The sequence below is a fragment of the Canis lupus genome, chromosome 2 (assembly GCF_048164855.1).
Source record: "Canis lupus baileyi chromosome 2, mCanLup2.hap1, whole genome shotgun sequence".
NCBI lineage: Eukaryota > Metazoa > Chordata > Mammalia > Carnivora > Canidae > Canis > Canis lupus.
In genome coordinates, this window is record NC_132839.1 from 40,223,190 (window position 1) to 40,243,511 (window position 20,322).

The 20,322-nt window shown below is 45.1% G+C and overlaps 1 protein-coding gene across 3 annotated transcripts in view; it reads right to left on the reverse strand.

Moving 5' to 3' along the window:
- Positions 1-20,322, reverse strand: part of ENTREP2 (endosomal transmembrane epsin interactor 2) — a 451,852-nt gene that overhangs the window by 326,910 nt on the left and 104,620 nt on the right. The window contains exon 1 of one of the 3 annotated variants that reach the window (XM_072796133.1): positions 4,945-4,968. The exons of the other annotated variants lie outside the window; for them this stretch is intronic. The gene's annotated coding sequence lies outside the window, so the exon portion shown is untranslated. Of the gene's footprint in view, positions 1-4,944; positions 4,969-20,322 lie in introns of those variants that run through there. 3 annotated transcript variants of the gene reach the window in all.

Genomic DNA, 20,322 nt, shown 5'->3' on the forward strand with positions numbered 1-20,322 from the left:
TGGTGGTGAATAAAACCTAGAAGTCAGTCTTGTATGAGCTCTGAATTGACAAGTAAAAAAGCTACCCAGCTTTTCAGTTACTTTCTGATCTCTTTCTAGTTTTCATTTAATGGAAAACTTGTCAAGTTACAACTTTTTTTATGTGCCTCGCTACAGAGCATTTATTGTCTACAAATGAGATTTTCTCAAGACAGTAACTATCCTGACAAGACTAGGCTGATTGCAAGAAATCTATTTTTACCTATTTTCATGGGTGTTGGACATGCCTGACACTACCCTCTTTTGTAAATTTATTGCCTTGTTCTGTGTGATCTTTGTAATAAATGTATTGTCACAGAGAACCCCGCTGACTATCCTTTATTTCCCTTCATTTATAAATGCCAAGTTTACTTAATGCCTACTGTCACATAAGTTTATCAGCCAAATATAATAGTTACGACTGTGTTCTCAACCAAGGCATATACTAATATCAATAAATCAGAAAACATGAGTTGGTTCTCAACCATTTTTTTGATGATCCAAAAGTATCACAATGTTTTATCTCCAAAGGGGCTAATTATTCATTTGGTATACTTTTAAGATCGTGGTTAAATACGTATGATATAAAATTTACCCATTTTTTTATATACATGTCAATAGTGTTAACTATGTTCACATTGTTATACAACCCATCTCCAGAACCTTTTTCATCTTGCAAATGGGGACTGGAACAGATATTTGTACATCCATGTTCAGAGCAGCATTGTTCACAAAAGCTGAAAGCTAGAAATGTCCATTATCAACTGATGAATGGATAACCAAAATGTGGTCTAGACACACAATGGAATATTATTCAGCCTGACAAAGCAAGGCAATTCTGATACTTCCTACAACATGGGTGATCTTATGTGAAGTGAAAGAAACAAGTCACCGGAGTGCCTGAGTGGCTCAGTCAATTAAGCATCTGCCTTCAGCTCAAGTCATGATCCTGGGGACCTGGGATTGAGTCCCACACCAGGCTCCCTGCTCCACGGGGAGCCTGCTTCTCCCTCTGCCCCTCCCCCTGCTTGTACTCTCTTGCTCTCTGTCAAATAAATAAATAAAATCTTTAAAAAGGAAGCAAGTCACCAAAGGGCCAATACTGTATGATCCTACTAGAATGAGGTTCCTGTAGTTGTAAAACTCCCAGAGACAAGAAGTAGAATGTGGTTCCCAGAGGTGGGGAGGGGAGGAGGGGAGAATAAGAGTCAGTGTTTGATGGGCACAGAGTGTCAGTTCTGCAAGATGAGAAAGTCCTGGAAATGATGCTGGTGGTGATGCATGCACCACAGCACGGATGTACCTACCGCCATGGAACTATACGCAGAAAAATGGTTAAGATGGTAAATGTTACATTATGGGCATTTTTACCAAAATAAACAAAATTAGTAAATAATGTCGTTTTTCACCAAAAAAGAAAAAGAATAAATGTGAACAAGGCAAGCTAAGGGACCCAAGAGTGGCTATCCCAGGGCTGAGGCTGGGTGTCTGTGTGCAGGGAGGAGCACGGACAGCTATTCCGATTACTAGTTTCTCCACACTACTGGACTTTCACTCTGTTGTGCTCTTGTTGGGTTCTTTTAATATTAATTTTAATCTATAATGGGGTGCAGCAGAGGTGCACAGTAAAGCAAATGGAGGAAGGTCACACCAATAAGCCCAATGTCTATCCTGGACCAGACGGAGGAGGGATTATGTGAGCAGAAGGCTCGTTAGTACTCAGGAAGGAAGTGCTAGGCCAAATTCACCTCATTTTCTCTTTTAATAAGGTTATGAGATTGGCATATTAGAGGAATGCTAAGCAGATGAGGACCTTTATTTCAGCAGAATGTTAACACACTGGGGCCAGCGCGGCCACCCACTGCCTGGCCTTGAGAAACAAAGGCTGGGGTCTTGGGCACAGTACCCTGGCCTGGCCTGGATGAAAAACAGGTACCGGCTTAACACCACAGAGTTTACAACATCCAGCTCATGTCCTCGGACATGTGGCACCAAATTGAGATCAGATCATCTCAACAGGCTGGATGGAACGCTAACTTGCAAAGCAAACAGATGAACTTATCAGTGTTAAAACGTTTCACATTCTAGTACCAGAATCTTCATAAAATGCCCTGAGTAGCAGACCATGAGGAGAAAAGGAGGAAAGGGGGTGTTAGTAACCACCCCTGTGACCTAAGACAGCAGGCCATGCATCCAGAAGCTGCCCAGATCACAGTGGAAACAGTCCACCTCTTGTTCACCCCCCAACTCCACTCAGTGCTTGTCCAGAAGGACAAGACGCCTAGAAACCATCAGATGAATGCCAGATGGCAAGCCTTAGTGTGAGAGGAACAAAAAGCTATGCAAGCAACAGGGTGCAGTTAGGGTCTCCCACTTGAAGGGCTTCAGTGTGGGAAGGGGAGGAAGGAGTTTTCCTAACTCTGCAGGAAGAACTGGAGAAGTAGTAATCAGTGTACAAAATTAGATTCAGCTCCAGCTACTTCTTCCTGATGATGGAGCCTGTGACTTGCGGGAGCTCCTCATCACTGGCCCCAGGAGACCAAGTACCTGTGAATCAGAAATACCACTGAAGAAAGCCTACCTTCTGCAGAGGGGTGATTTAAAACAAACTCCAAACACCTTCTGATACTGTATCCTGTAAGAACGACAGACAGCAGAACTGGAAAGACCATCTGACATTTAACTAAGTCTTTATCATAGCTGGGTGCTGCTACAGGTTCTTTAAATGCATCTCTAATCTGCAAGTCTGTGATTCCTGGACTTTATGGTCATAATCAGCAAACCAAAAAATAAATAAATAAATAAATAAACAAACAAACAAACAAACAAACAAAGATAGTTGATATAAATCAAGAGCTCTGTAGGATGACAGTCATATCTTTTTTTAATTTAAATGATTTTTTAATATTTTATTTACATTCAATTTGCCAACATATAGTATACTACCCAGTGCTCATCCCATCAAGTGCCTTCCTTAGTCCTGTCACGCAGTCACCCTATCCCCTCATTCATCCCCCCTTCTGCAACCCTTTGTTTCCCAGAGTTAGGTGTTTCTCATGTTCTGTCACCCTCTCTGATATTTCCCACTCATTTTCGCTCCTTTCCCATTTAATCCCTTTCACTATTTCTTATATTCCCTGTATGAGTGAAACCATATGATGATTGTCCTTCTCCGACTGACTTACTTCACTCAGCATAATACCCTCCAGTTCCATCCATGTCGAAGCAAATGGTGGGTATTTGTCATTTCTAATGGCTGAGGAATATTCCATTGTATACATAGACCACATCTTCTTTATCCATTCATCTGTCGATGGACACCGAGGCTCCTTCCACAGTTTGGCTATTGTGGACATTGCTGCTATAAACATTGGGTGCAGGTGTCCCAGCGTTTCACTGCATCTGTATCTTTGGGGTAAATCCCCAGCAGTGCAATTGCTGGGTCGTAGGGCAGTTCTATTTTTAATTCTTTGAGGAACCTCCACACAGTTTTCCAGAGTGGTTGCACCAGTTCACATTCCTACCAACAGTGCAAGAGGGTTCCCCTTTCTCCACATCCTCTCCAACATTTGTTGTTTCCTGTCTTGTGAATTTTCCCCATTCTCACTGGTGTGAGGTGGTATCTCATTGTGGTTTTGATTTGTATTTCCCTGATGGCAAGTGATGCAGAGCATTTTCTCAGTGCTTACTGGCCATGTGTAGGTTTTCTTCAGAGAAATGGATGCCAGCCATATATAAATGATTTTCAAAATTCTTTAAATTTAAAGGGAGAATTTTAACAGTGTAAAAGAAAAACAAACTGCCTAACACCTAGTTAATATGAATACTGATTGAGTTTCTTCTTTCAGAGACATCAGTGATATACCTAACAATTTTCAGAGTCAGTAGGTCCCTGCAGAAGTAGATATTTCCTTGGTTTGTGCCATGGGATCTTGGATCATCGAAGCTAGATGATGCCAGGCCTTGCTCGGCCCAATACTAATGACCTGCTGGGTTCGTTCATTTATTCTACAAATATTTACTGAGTGCCAGTTAAGTGCCAGGCATTGTTCTATGTGTGGCGAGTCAGCTGTAAATAAGACAGATGCCGCGTGGGTGCCAAGAAACTAAGAGAAACAGGTACTGAACAATACAGGAGGGAACAGACAGGACAGATCACAGAATGACAAATGGAACACGGGGGGTGGTAGCTGAGGGCTCCTTTAGGCTGTGTGTGCAGGAAGGAGAGCTCTGAGAAGGAACAAGGGTGGGGTGGGGGGAACCACCAGAGGGATGCACCCATTGGCTGTGGAGACGCTGGAGTTGGAGAAGGCATTGACTTCTGGAGGAAGGAAAACCTGGTTTGAGGATCAGGAAAAACAACATGAGAGCTGGCCCTCCTATGGAAGACACAGGAGGACCAGCTCCATCCAGGTGGAAAGAAAAAGGGAGGAGAGAAAAATGGAGAGAAAGCGCTGAGAGTCTACACAGGGGACTGATGAGGTCTGATTTATATTTTTGTAGTGATGACTCTGTCTGCTGGATAGAGATGGTCAGTGGACAGGCAAGAATGACAGTGAAGGGAGCAGAGGGGAAGATGTGATGACCCCTAGGTGAGCCACAGAGGCAGGGCTCCAGTAAGCCACAGATGAGCCCCTAGGTAAGAAGCAGGGGCTCTGCCCAGAGGAGCAGCAGCAGGATAGGGAGAAGGAAGCAGACTTGGGTGTGTCCTACGGACAGGGGTGAGGGGCAAGGGTGAAGGAAGGGGAGTCTCAAGATACCTCTCAGGTTTCTGACATGAGTGACGGACAAGTGGAGAAGCCGCGTTTTGGGGGATGCACGCACACAGTGTCCCAGCCAAAGCAGCTGCCAAAACAGTAACCACCAGACCTGTGGTCTGTGCATCTCCCGCTAACCAAGGATGGATAATGGCAGAGCATCACTCACCCGCGGAGACCAAGTGTCCAGAATAAAGTATGATCCCACGTGCAGGGAGGCAGTCCCGCTTGGATGCTAAGAAAAAAAACCACATGAGCATTCAGTGGGGGCACAGGGTGACATGCAGGTTAACCAGGATGCTTCTGAGGGCTGTGGCGCTTTTGTGGCTGGGCTGTCCTAGTTACAGGCACTTCCTGAGGCTGCGTCAGAGGGATTACATGTGGGCACGACACAGTGAAATGGCCAGTGTCCTGCTATCATAACATCACTCCTTATGGGACCACAGACATAACCTTCAAGATTTGAAGTTGAACATCCGAAGCCTGGATTATGACCACCCACAGCCAAGCGCTAAATGAACTGTCCAGCCCTGCTCTTCCTCCGGACAACCCATACTGCAGCGTGACTCAGTAGCCTTCAAATACACTCTGCCTGTTTCTGCCTGAAGTTGGGGTACCCAAACCCCACTGCACAAACCCCACCTGCCTACCATTCCTTGGTCCAGCTCTCCTCCTCCCTGAAGCCTCTTCTGATTGCTCCTGCATCCAGATGCTAATCGAATCACTGCCCAGAGACCCTAGAGACTTGACTGCGCCTTCTCTTGAGAACAGACAGCACGCGCTGGACAGGATGCAAGTGGTTTAAAAACAGAGACCAGCAGTGCATTGTTTTTACCACCTCCAAAGAACTCAAAACAGTGCTTCTAGTATGGGGCACACCCTGCACCCCACATCCACACATACTTATACTGGTTATCTGGTGAAGGTTTACAAAGCACAAAGGCCATTTGAGCAATCCAGTGTGGCCAAACATTAAGAGATATTTCTCCCCCTGCACTCGGGGTGAGTGAGGGAAGAGTGCCTACGTCGGCCACCTGCACCCCTGACACATCCTACTGCAACAGTCTCCTTTCCAGAAATTCTTTTTTTTTTTAATATTTTATTTATTTATTCATGAGAGACACACAGAGAGGCAGAGACACAGGCAGAGGGAGAAGCAGGCTCCATGCAGGGAGCCTGATGTGGGACCCAATCCCAGGACTCCAGGATCACGCCCTGGGCCAAAGGCAGGCACCAAACTGCTGAGCCACCCAGGTGCCCCTCCCTTCCAGAAATTCTGACACCTGCTACAACATGGACAAACCTTGAGGACATCATGCTAAGTGAAATAAGTCAGTCAAAAAATGGCAAATGCTGCATGATTCCACTTATATGAGGTTCTAAGAGTCGTGAGATTTTTGGAGACAGAAGGCAGGATGGTTGGTGGCCAGGGGCTGGGGAAGGGAAACTGAGGAGTTAGTGTTTAATGATGGCAGAGTTCAGTTTGTGAAAAATGAAGAGTTCTAGAAATGGATGGCGGCAAGTGTTGCAATGTGAATGTACTTAATGCCACTAAACTGTCCACTTAAAAATGGTATGTCGATTTTACAATTGAAGTGTTTTAAAAATTAAAAAGGGGGTCTCACCAGGGCACCTTGGTGGCTCAGTGGCTGAGTGTCTGCCTTCAGCTCAGGGCATGATCCCGGGGTCCTGGGATCAGATTGAGTCCCACGTCAGGCTCCCTACATGGAGCCTCCTTCTCCCCCTGCCTATGTCTCTGCCTCTCTCTGTGTGTCTCTCATGAATAAATGAATAAAATCTTTTTAAAAAGTAATAATAAAAAAAAAATAAAATAAAATAAAAAAAATAAAAAGTAATAATAATAATAAGGGGGTCTCCCGTCCAACCCCAAAGGCCGTGTTCATATATACCTCCCGGAAGGAAGCCAGCCAGGCCCTTCCTGAGACTCCAGTCTTAGTCAGGAATTCTCGTGGAAAACCTGGCGCCTCCGTATCTCCTGCTACAGTTGAATTCCCTTTACCACCATAGATACACTTGTTCTCCTTTTCCAAAATCAATGCCCATAGGTACTCAGAAGTAAGAGCTAAAACCACAGATTTCCTGTAAGCAGCAGGGATTTGATATTATGTATGTTCAACACAGCTTTAAAAACCAGAGAATGGATTTCTTTAAATCACTGAGAAGAGCCTAAGACAAGATCAAAGAATGGATGCTGAATTAAATAAACATGCAGCAGAAAATTACAAGGTGCCCCTAAACTCTGGCAGAATAGGGTGGGGCTGGGGGTCGCCAGGGGACCATTGCAATTGTTGTTTGCTCCTTCCCTGCATACTGCATTCACAGTGGGCACTGCCTGTCTTGGGATCTGTGTGTCTTTTCCTCAGGCTGCACTTCACTCACGAGCAGATGAGTGTGTTCTCAGGACACCTGCCAACCAGCAACTTTGCACACTTCATCTCAACTCACTGCCACTCCCTCCTCCTACAGGTCAACCCAGGGGTATCAAAGACTTATCACTAAGAGCATACAACACTCCCTTAGCCATGGCTGGCACTGCCAATAGGCCATCTGGAAGCCCAGATGTACCTCGAAATTCTTCTCTATTCTTCCAGAAACTGCTGGAAGCTGCAATCAAGTGATGAGCATTGGCAGACAAGGTGACTGATGCTGAAAAATTTCTTCCTTTGAACCTCTTTTTAGATTAATTCATTGCTTGATTGCTAGTTAGTGTTCATTTCTTGATGCCAAATTGCCATTAAAAATTGTTCTAGCCCATACGGTCATTTGACAATCATCATACCTTGTTTTACATTAGCAACAACTGTCGGGTGCTTTCTTAGACTGTCCTAAAATACTGGCTGCTGTTCTTTGGCCCCCAGTGAGTGCCTGCTGAAAGCAAGCCAAGCAGGGATTGCGGAATTACTCTACATTTTCCTGCTGACTCCTCAATTTCACAGGCAGAGCTCAGCCCAATGCGGTGGATCTCAACAGGCAATGTGCAGAGCCCAAGAGGATCTAGAAGGGGGCTCGAGGTCCTCCTAGGCAAGGGTGTTGCCAAGTAAAGAAAGCATGAGCCCCATGGCTTCGACCCTGATCCCGATTAACTACCTATGCACATTTCACAAATGCATATTTTTTAATTTCATGGGAAGAAAAGGCTCCTCTGTCAACAAGGGAAGATCTTTTCCCAACTGTTGGGTAGAGCATTGTACACAGAGGGCACACAGTGATGTGAAAAGCTCCAGCAAGCATTGCTCCTGACGGCCCAGCAGCCTCTGCAGCTGCAGGAGCAACCAGAAGGATCCACTGTGTGCTGCTCGGATCCCAGGGTAGGAGCTGTGCTGAGGAGCCAGTCTTCTGCTGAAGGAAGGACCCACCACCCATGAATGGGAGTACATTTGGAAAAGATCAGTGATGGGATGATACACCAGGCAGGGGAGACAAGAAGGAGAGAGGGGGCAGAGGCAGACAGGAAGCAAAGGCTTAGGCTGCTGAGAGCGTGTGCGCCAGAGAGCCGAGACACACAGGGAGCAAAGAAGCAGAAGCTTCAGGGAAACAGCTAGAAGAACTGGCAGTTTGCTAGTAACAAAGGAAGGACCAGACCTTTACTGGCTGGTGCCTGCACGCCCAGCAAATCCTCCATAGCAGCAAGGTGGCCAAGGGTCCCCAGGGTCAGCATAGACACAAGAAAGCAAAACAGGCTTCCCACCTTGGGTACAATGGCCCCGTGCACAGTTTCCGTGAACACAAGTCACATTCATCTACAGCACAGTGCTTCTGCCCAATGCCCCCCTCTGAAAAAGGAGTTCCTACTCATCTGCACACACACTTGCACTTGCATCAGCACATGCAGAGTCAGGTGCACTGCTCCAGGCAGCAAAGTGAGAAACGGAGGGCCCAGGCCATGGCACGACTGGTTGGGAGCAATTCTGATGGTCCGTCACTGAGGTTGAGAAGCCCGAGAGAGGCCACTTTTCAAAGCAGGGACAGAACAGATAGAGCACAAAGGGCAGCACAGAGCAGCACGAGATGGGAGTCCTGGAGGGCTGGGACGGGGGAAGATGCTCAGAAGGCAGAAAAAATGAGGCATCGGTGACCACAGGGGCAAGGAGGACCCCATAACCAAAGCAGGCCCTCAGAATGATGGTGAGTGAAGCTGGAGCAGAGTGGAGCGGTCATTTTAATCCTGCTCTATCTTTTCCTCAGAGAACTGCAAAACAGGGATCATTGCGAGGAACCCTGACGTTTACGTTTTATAGAACAATGCTCCTGTGGTGGCATCAGATGCATTACTTCGTCCTCATCTCTGGGGACAGCTCAGTGGCTGGTAATCTAATTCTTTTAGTGTCAGCGGTGACAATTCAGCAGAGGATGTGAGACTAGGAGACAACCACCTCTGGAAGGCAGGTGTTGAATACCCAAACCCACCTTGAAAATGTCACCAAATGACAACTGCTTTTGACAAGGCAGCTCTGGCTTCAGAGTATATATACACACAGACATTTACACACATATACATACATGCAAATACATACCCACATACATACATATATCCACATACACACACATATACACATGTGCATACACACACCCATATCCAGAAATACACACATACACAATACAAATACATAGATACATACACCTACAAATACATATATACCAAATATACACACAAATACATAGATACACCTACACACATGTATATACACACATACAGGCATACATATATACACACATATATATACACAAATATACCCATATATACATGTACAAGGACACACATATACTCGTATACATATATATACACATACATAAAAATCCCCTTTTCTCTATTTTTGGAGATTCCAGAGTGAAGCTCACAAGCACTTACATGTGATTACTTGAAAGGGAATAAAAATGCATTATAAATATCGGTTGAAGGATGACAAGCCATTACGGGCAGGTCAGTACCCTTGATCCCTAAGAGGCCAGGCAGGTAGGGGGTTCAGCAAGCACGCAGGGGTGGATGCTGGTGCAGGAGGAGGTAGGAGCATCTCACAACACCCACCCCTGCCTTCCATGCCCAGCACTGGGCAACTGGCTTTCTTGTCCTGTCCATCACACAGGTTTTGCGCCTCACTCCCACCTGGGGGCCAGCCTGCAGTCCCCTTCCCCTCTTTGGCTTCAGCTGTGACTGACTCAGGCAGGGCAGCCTGCCCTCTTCCACAGCTGAATGTCAGCATCTCTTTCCCTGGAAAATCCGTAATGCTTCAAGCAAAATAAGAAAGCCCATGTCATCAGACTGGGAGGCATTCCTTTCAGTAAAACTCTGAAATTCTGTGCTGCTCGGCACATTCTGCTCCTTGCTCCCTGCCACCTGCTACAGAAGGGCATTGAACCCATGGCTGTGCCTGCATAGTAGACAGCACACAGACTGAAAGGACATGGCAGTCTCAGACAAGAGGTTCCAAAGCCGTCACCTGGTAGGACAAAAAAGTGCCCTTCAAAGCCAAGGCCACCAAGGGGGCCCATGGCCACCAGAAAGCTTCCCCCAGGGGCAGCCCTGGTGGCTCAGCGGTTTAGCGCTGCCTTCGGCCCAGGGCATGATCCTGGAGACCCAGGATCAAGTCTCATGTCAGGCTCCCCACATGGAGCCTGCTTCTCCCTCTGCCTGTGTCTCTGACACACACACACACTCTCTCTCTCTCTCCCTCTCTCTCTCATAAATAAATAAAATATAAAAAAAAAAGCTTCCCCCACATGAAGGCTCTGGCCACCCCCCCACTCAGCTGTCCTGTGGGAATCCACCCTCAAGGAGGCCAGATCTTCCAATTCTGCAAAAGAATTCAAAATCTATATTTTACTGCAAACTCTCCCAAGGTTTTTTCTCTCTTTATTTTTATTTTATTTAAATTCAATTTGCCAACATATATTATAACACCCTGTACTCATCACACCAAGTTTTAAGTGTTGGGAGATAATTAAACATTTTTTAAACACTGCGTGAGTTAAATAAAGCACATCTGGGGGTGGCAGATGGCCACCTGTAGGCCTTGGTTTGATGAACCAGAAGATATCCTTCTGTGTTTAGGGTGAATAGGAAAAAGGAAAGGGGAGGGGAGGGGAGGGGAGGGAGGGAGAGAGAGAGAGAGAAAAGAAGAAAGAGAAGAAAGAGAAGAAAGAGAAGAAAGAGAAGAAAGAGAAGGAAGGAAGGAAGGAAGGAAGGAAGGAAGGAAGGAAGGAAGGAAGGAAGGAAGGAAGGAAGGAAGGAAGGAAAGAAAGAAAGAAAGAAAGAAAGAAAGAAAGAAAGAAAGAAAGAAAGAAAGAAAGAAAGAAAGAAAGAAAGAAAGGAGGGAGGGAGGGAGGGAGGGAGGGAAAACTAATTGTCAGAAAGACTTCTATATTGATTTATGCTATGTTAGTACTAGGCAAAGGACCAGGGGTTGGTGGGCACTGGATGGAAAGAGCAGTTCAGAGCAGAAAATATAAGTGCCCACCTGAGGCTCACAGCCAACTGACCTCAGGGTGGCAGGCCAGCCCCCAGCTCTCATCTCCCTGGCTGAGTGCTAGTCCTCTAGCATTCATTCAGGACAATCAGAAAATCTCAAGGCCAAGGAGTGCCCCCACAGGCTCTGGGAAGCCCTAAGAGTGGTGACAGGGTCACAGCTTCCAACCACTTCTGATAGGGACCCCAGACCTTGAGAGGGCTAAGTGCTACTGCCCTCATCCAACACACAGATGAGAAAACCCGAGGTCACCCAGCACACAGGGTGGTCAGGACCAAACAGGGGGCTCCCATGTCAATGCTGGGTCTCTTGGATGATAGTACGGACAACCTTTAAACATCCACCTGGAGGGTGGGCACCTGGTCAAGTCCGCAAAAGCTCATGTCTTTCCCACCTGCCCTAATTAAGGGCATGCTCCAGCTATTGCAGAAATCAGGGCAAAAGCCCACATCACATAAAGACCAGTCCTGGGACACCTGGGTGACTCAATGGTTGAGCCTCTGCCCTTGGCTCAGGGAGTGATTGAGTCCAAAATTGGGCTCCCCGCAGGGAATCTGCTTCTCCCTCTATCTACATCTCTGCTTCTCTCTGTGTGTCTCTCATGAATAAACAAATAAATAATTAAAAAAAAAAAAAGACCAGTCCTCACCCCACACCTCACTGAAACTCTCAGGGCAAGTCCAAATCACCAAGCTGGTGGGTAGGCGAGGAGGTTACCAATGACTCCGGGAAGCTGGCAAGGACAATCCGTCTACACTTGTTTCCCCTAGTGGCTGCAGATCCTGGGAACGTGCCCAACTGCCAGTGCTGCCCCCCTGCCCAGAGGCAGATGGCCCAGCCATGGATCTAGATCCACCACTTTTCTCCATCTCCTTGTAATATATTCACTCCTTCCCTTCAACCTGGCTTCTGCCCACCAACTTATCAAGACTTCCCCCTACCCAAGGGGCTGTCACCAAGTCCCCAAGCTGCCCCTTTCTACACAGTCACCACTTCCTGCTGGCTCTTCCTTCAAAATTCCACAAAAGGCTGATTCATCAGCCAGTACCCCAACCAGCGGGTTAGCAGGGGAGGAGACGTGCCCAGCAGCAGCGTGGCCACTCAGCACCATTCAACACAACGCTGCAGGAAAAAGCGCTTGGAAAGGTCACCAAGAGGCTGCCTGGAAAGCACAGGATTGGGCACCTGAACAAGCCAGGCCAACCTAATGATGCCAGCTCTGGCCTGGCAAGTGTAGTGCTCTGTCATCCAGAAGGGCTACGGGGCACCAGAAATAGACCACAGACATTAATTAGCCCTTCAGAAAACACAAACTTTCTCTCCATCAAATGGTTACATCTCAGCTTCGTGGTTACATCCAATCTTTCGGATCATCCCCACTCCCGACAATTTATACGTCCCAGTCACCAAATTGGGACTTGGGTGTCCTAAAACCTCCTTGTACAGTTCAAAGTCCTCTTTCTGGGGGATGATTTCTGCAGATGCCTGGTCCCATCCATTACCTGCTGATTTTCTCTCATTTTACTTCAGAAGGAAACCCCTTTTCCCACTGCAGAGGGACCTCCCTGTTACTATCCTGCAGAATCCTGTGGGACCTGTATAATCTAGGATAGTATCTGACCCCACATGGGCAGCCTGGGTGGCTCAGCAGTTTAGTGCTGCCTTCAGCCCAGGGCGTGATCCTGGAGACCCGGGATCGAGTCCCACGTCAGGCTTCCTGCATGAAGCCTGCCTCTCTCTCTGCCTCTCTCTCTCTCTCTCTCTCTCATGAATAAATAAAACCTTAAAAAAAAAAGAATCTGACCCCACAAAGAGCACAGGTTCCTGTCGAAATACACCTAAAACTTTACACGCAGCATTTAACAGAGGCAGTATGGGGGTGGGGGGTGACAAATCTGGTCTGGGGGCCAGTCTGTGCCTGCAGTCCTCAGGTGAATGATGCCAATAAGAACTACTGCTTCCAAGGACTGTGCTATGGGCTGATGAGGCCCTCAGGTCAGCACAAGGCTCACGGCGGGCAAACTCTACGTAGTCCTGTTATTACCACTGAGCTGAGCAGGAAAGCCCAGCCCACCCTGGCTCTCCTGCACAGGGCTGCTGGAAAATGTGCCATGCTCCACTCGGCTCCCATGGCAAGCACCAGTAGTGCCAAACTTGGACCAGGACTCAGAGGGCCTGTCCACTCCCAGGTCTGCAGAACACAATTAACTTTAAAGAGGTCTGAAGCTGACCATCACTAAGGCAGATAGAAAGCACAGTCGGGGCAGAGAGAGGGGACTCCAAGGCCATCTGATGCAACTCTAGGTGTTCAGAGAGAAAATGAAGAGAAGGTGGTGACCTCCTCAAAGGATCCCCACCATTCCCCAGAGACAAAGCTATCCTGGAACAGAATGAGAGTCCTAAGACACTAGTGAGCACTCTGGATGCCTTCTCCTCATTTCTACTCATCCTCACCAATCATTCAACCTCTACCAGCAGGTCTTCCAGTCTCCAGGAAAAGCAGATGTAACAGAAAACACAGACTGACCCATGTTGACAGGTCTCCTACTTCACTTCTCAATGATGTCCCTGCCCAATGATAGGCATCTATATCCTGCTCACATTAATTTCCATCCATGAGATAACAGTTTATTATGAAATACTCACAGGCAAGATAATCATATTTAGGGAAAATGGGACAGATCTGCAAATGAAAATAAATACGAATTTACAAAATGTCAAGGGACAACTGTCTGAAATCTAGAGACATAATACTTATATATAAATTTTAGACAGCAAATTATACTGTTTAAAATGAAACTTTAGCTCTATAATTTTTATGACTAAAACCTACAACTCTTTCATTTCTAAAAATAATGTTTTAAAATGAAACCAGTTATTTACCTAATGGGCTAATATTTTGAAAAAGCATTTTGTGTATTTTAGCATTTGCTTACAGTTGTAAAGCATTTGCTTACCATTGTAAAGTTCACCTCCCCCAAAAGGAAAAAAGTCTATGTTCACATCTGTTAGGATTCACAGAGGAGCAGTTAGAGGACCCTTCCTCATTTTCAGAAGGCTTTCTGAGCTAAAACACCCAAAGAAAATGACATTAGAACCTCATTCACTAAATAGCTATTGAGTGTCTGCTGTCTCAAGGCACCAAGGAAGTCAGCATGAGGTCTACAAAAAGGAATGACATGCCTGGCCTCATGGTTTGGCCACTACAGCCATCCAGGCAAGGCTACTGGACATGTGTCCCTACTCTCATACCCCTGCCCCTGACCACCTTCCAATTCCACAGCCAGATTCTGGGTCTTGGCTTCTTTAAGCAGAAACCACAGGGCACTTGCTTCTGACCTGGGCTACCACCAGCCCTGCCTCAGGCCTGTCCTTCTGCATGTCCACCCTGAGCTTGGATGCTTGCAGCCTCCCCCACCTCCCCCACTTCCAGGAACAGGCCTGAAAGCCCCCTCAGATCCAGCCACCTGGGGTCCTCGAGGCCAATGCCCCTGGTGCACCAGGGGTACAGGCTGCCTCTGCTTCTTCATTTAATTTCACAGTTATACATGTTCACTGTAGAAAATAGAGAAAATGCCAATAAGAAAAACAACCCATCATCACACCAGTCACAGACCACACTGTTAATTTCTTGATGTACACTCTCAGAGACTTTGTCCACATGCCTACCCAAATTCATATGGACCAAAAAGGGGGTCATCCTGAATTTATTTATTTATTTACTTATTTATTTACTTACTTACTTACTAATGTGAGAGAAAGAGAGAGAGATAGTGCCGGGGAAGGAGCAGAGGGAGAAAGACACTGAGCGTGGAGCCCAATGCAGGGCTTGATCCCACAATTCATGAGATCATGACCTGAGCCAAAATCAAAAGCCAGATGCCCAACTGACTGAACCACCCAGACACCCTTCCTGTATATACTTTTTCATGAACTTTTGTGAATTGTTCATTGCATTCAATGTGTCATAAACACTTTTCACATCAACAAATGTGCCTTTACAAAATAATACGCATGTATGATTTCACAGCATAGGGAGAGAAGGTCCTTCAGGTGTCAGCTGGTTGTTACAGGACCAGGAAGTGTTACTGGTACAGAGGGGATGGGCCTAGGCAAGGGGACCACCTTGCCATGCACAGCCCTCGTGTGCACACACTGGCCCAAAATGCTAACAGCAGCCTCTGTGGGAATACTGACTTAGCTAATCCCCTTGAGGAGGACAATTATGTTCCCATTTATATTGCTATTACATGCGTATTTTTGCATTAATAAAGGGCCGTTCTCTCAAGATAAATTTCAAGAAATGGAACTTCTTTGTCAAATAGGCACATTCTTTAAGGCTTGGGAATCACACTGCCAGTGACCCTCAAAGACTTGCCAGCATTCACTGCAACTCAACCAGAAAAAAATACTTTGTGACAAGCCAGGTGCTGTGCTAGGTCCTGGGGATGTGACAATAAACAGGCCAGACACGGGCCCTGATCTCTGAGAGCATGTCCAGGGTAAGGGAACAGTATATGAGAGCCCATTTCTTCATATCTTCACCACCAATGGGTTTTACCATTCTTCAAATCTTTTTTTAGTTATTGATGTTAACATACCAATAATAACAGTAACACGGGCAGGAGAGCTACTATTTATGAACTGCTTATCATGGTCCAGGCATAGTAAGATTAAAAAGTTTTGCATAGGGACACCTGGGTGTCTGCCTTGGGCTCAGGGCATGATTCTTGGGGTCCTGGGATCTAGTCCCACATTAGGCTCCCTGCAGGGAGCCTGCTTCTCCCTCTGCCTATGTCTCTGCCTCTCTCTCTGTGTCTCTCATGAATAAATAAATAAAATATTTTTTAAAAAAGTTTTGCATAAATTATCCCACTTAACCTTTACAACAATCCAAAGATTCAAGAATCACATGCTCCACCGACCAAGCCAGTCAGGGGTCCCTATTATGCCTACTTTATAGGTGAGAAAACGGAGGCATTAAAGCAGCAGGCCCTTAATTACAGATGAAGACTGCCAGGGAGGATGCAAGCCTGAGTGTCAAAGTCCAAAGTCTATGTTCCCCGCAAAACAAAAGCATCATCCTGTCAGCAATCCCACTGAGTGAGGTTTATCAGGACTCCAACCATGCTCCTTATGTTAACTGGCCATTTATATGCTGTTGTTTTTTAAACTTCGCTTTCATTTTCTTGGTACTGATTTTCTCCTCAAATATTCCTTTATTCTCTTATTGATCTGTTAGATTTGACACGTCAAATATTTTAATACATTTCCTACCACAGGCAAACTTTTTTTCTGAGCTTTCTCTTTGCATTTCATTTTAATTGAATTACCAGTAATAACGTTTAATAGCTAGCTGGAAACATCTCCTCCCATTCCTATTCCTTTATAAAAATTTCCTTGAATATTGTTTTTTCTTCCTTGGACACCAGCCCATTTGGGGTTTTGCTTCTTCTTGAGAAAATGTGATGGTATCTTTTCCTAGATGAACATTTATTTCAATAAAGTTTTCAAATACATTAGAGTTGCACAAACACTATGTTTAAATGCTTATCTCTGCATTACATGCTCATTTTATTCAATACATTTTCTTTGTTTTTCTGCTTTGGGAAGATTATTCTTATCACGTGATCTGATTATCTTATTGCGCTTTTCCAAGAATGAGCTCTTAGATTTATTCATCAATTCTACTGTTTTTCTGTTTCTTAATTTTTCATCTCCAAATGTATCATTATTCCTTTCTCCTAGTTTTACTTGGATGTGGATGATTGTGGAGTTTTTTTTCCAGTCTATTCAAGTGGTGCATTCATTTTTTAAAAATTCTTCTTTCTTAACAATAAAAGCACTGAAACTATAAATTTTCCTGTGCAAACATGTACAGAAGTTTCACTGAAAGTATTGTTGTTTTTTAAATTTTCATTCAGCACTTGGTGTCATTTCTGTGCGTTTTAGACTTACAATGCAAATGAAGCCTCCCTAAAATGATATTGTTTTGTGTATCTTAAAACTTTATATAATGGTATACTATTTGGGCCTTTTTTTTAAAGAGCCTGACATTTCAGTTTTGATTTCTCCTTTGAATCAAAGGTTATGGACCTAGTGGCTGTGTTTATTTATTTACCTTTATTTATTTACCTTTATTTACTTACCTTTTTGAAAATGACAACTGGTTATCTATGTCTTTATTAATTTCTAAATTATAACATGGTGGCCATAGATATAGATTTCCGTTTTGGGATAAGCTAATGTTTTCCTTGAGATCTAGAATAAAATCAATTTTTAAATGGTTCATCAATATTTGAATTAAATGGTTTTCTGCTGGAAGAAAAGAATATTGGTAGAGAGCTACTAAATTGTCCTTTTATATCATTATATTGTTTTGTATCTTTATTCATTTTATCTTATCCATCAAAGAAATCAGCAACTTATAGACTACAACTATAATTTTTGTCAATTTCTCACTGCATTTTTAATAGTTTTTATTTTATGTATTTTGAGAGTATATTTCCCACATACAAAAGATCAGAACAATTTCAACTCAACTGCAGAATCTATTTTTTAACCATAATATAACCTCACTCATTCTTTTGATGCCTTCTGCTTTGATTTAATATCACTTCTTTTCATCTGTACCTGTCTTGTGTATCTTTGTCCATTATTTTTAACCGGTCTCGGTTTACCTATGCGGCTTTTTAGAAACATATAACTAAATTTTATTCTCTGACCACATCTTTTTTAATGAGGGCTTTATGCTATTAACTGTAAGGACACATATATATATATATATATATATATATATATATATATATATATATACACATATTGCATATATCTGTCTTCCTTCTCTCATCTTGCATATCTAATTTTTTTATTTCCCTAGATGTGCCATTTGCAACATATTACTGCCCTTCCTGTATTTACCTCTCTCTGACTCACCGCAGTGTGAGTGTATACTGAGTATGATAGTCCTGAGAGCTGGTGTATCATCCCTGCCACACTCAATGGGCAAGGCATAGGCCTGTGACCTAGGCCTGGCCACAGGGACTCTCTCTGGACTTCCAATCTCAAGCTAAGTGGCATGAGGATGGAGAGAGTAGGAGGGCTCCATGTATCCCACTTGCAGCACTCTGACACAGTCAAGCTGTGCCTGGGTCCTGTCCAGGCTCCGTGCCTGCATTTCCAGCCTAGGTGGTCAGGTGGGGTGGAGGGCAGTGAGAATCCCTCTCTTTGGAACTGGGAAGCTAGAGGCATAATAAGTATTGCCCTGTCCCCTGTTTTATTCTGGGGCTCACTCACCCACAAGCTTACGAGGCTGCAACATTAGGACACATGATAGGACAGGGACACCTGGGTGGCTCATTTGGTTAAGCATCTGCCTTCAGCTCAGGTCATAATTCCAGGGTACTGGGATTGAGCCCCAAATCGGGCTCCCTGCTCAGCGGGGAGTCTGCTTCTCCCTCTGCCCTGCACCCCACTTGTGCTCTCTCACTCTCTCAAGTTTAAACAAAATCTTTAAACAAACAAAAAGGACACGATAGGCTAAAATCTGCATGTTGGCCTTCATGAGCTACATTCTGTAACCCTCAAGGCATTTCAGGGTGAAACTGGACTATCAGCATGAGGAGGTAATAGAGAAAAGAGCCTGGCAGAGAAAGGCCCATTCAGCCTGGAGCCTGAAATCCAATGTGCTTAAGAATCCAGCAATCTGAAATTCCTAAAGCTGGATAATCTGACTGCTCACCCTGACCTAAAATTAGCACAAACCGTGGCAGTGAAGGAGACCCAGAGCTTGGGCCACAAGGAGGAAGATGATGCCTGAAGCTCCTCCCAAGCAGACCCAGTTACTCAGCCCCTGCCTGCATGGAGACCCTTATGGCAAGGATGGTAGAAATGACCCCCAGGGGCAAAGAGCAAGTGAGCCTCTCATTCTTCCCTGGTGCAGAAGACACGCAAGGACTGCTACAATGAAGGCCATGAAATGCCAGCAAGAAGCACCTGGAAGTCTCGGCCACCACTGGAGGGAGTGGACACCAGGACGACATCCTGGAAAGCTGGATTAAGTACCACAGTGGCACATATGTGCACACCGTACCCAGCATATGGGTACACACACTCACCCCGATGCGGCATGTGTTCACCAAAGACCACACACAGGAATGCATCTGGCAGCAGTGACCCTACCAGTCCAAACTGGAAGCCACCCAAATCTACATCAATAGCAGAACTGGTAAATAAATAGGATATATTCACTCACTACAGCACTCCACAGCAGTTAACACAAATGAGTCACAACTCCACTCAGCAGTATCATGGCATTTCATCAACACTTCTGAGGGCAAGAAATCAGACACTAAATAACACCTACTGTATGATTCCATTTATATGAAGTTCAAATAACAAGCGAAATTTTTTCTAAATATTTTACTTATTTGACACACACAGGGAGAAAGCAGGAACAGGGGGAGGTGTAAAGGGAGAGGGAGAAGCAGACTCCTCACTAAGCAGGGAACCCGACACGGGGCTGGATCCCAGAACCCTGAGATCATGATCTGAGCCAAAGGCAGGTACTTAACCACCTGAGCCACCCAGGTGCCCCAGTAATAGGCAAAATTAATACATAAGGCTAAAAATCAGAATTAGCGTTAGCCTTAGGGGACTTGCAACTAGAAGGGGCACAACAGGATTCCTGGGGTACAGGCAAGGTTCTGCATTTTGATCTGGGTGCTGGTTATGCAGAGATATTCATTTTGTAAAACAAAACAAAACAAAAAAACATTGAGCTGTATGCTCAACAATTTGTGCAATTCTCTGCATGTGTGTTAGACTTCAACAAAAAGTTCAAAAAAATAAATAAATAAGGGTTGGGAAGAAAACCTGTTGCTAGGAGACAAAGAAACCAGAATCCTGGCTTTGGTTATTAGCCCTTAGAGCTCAGAGAATACACACTAAAGCCTATGAAATGTTTCAGGGAATTTTAGTACCAGAGGAACACCAAGCCTGGCCAGCCCCTGCCAATGCCAGCACCTGGGCCACAGGATGTGGCAGTCAAAGAGCCACAGCCC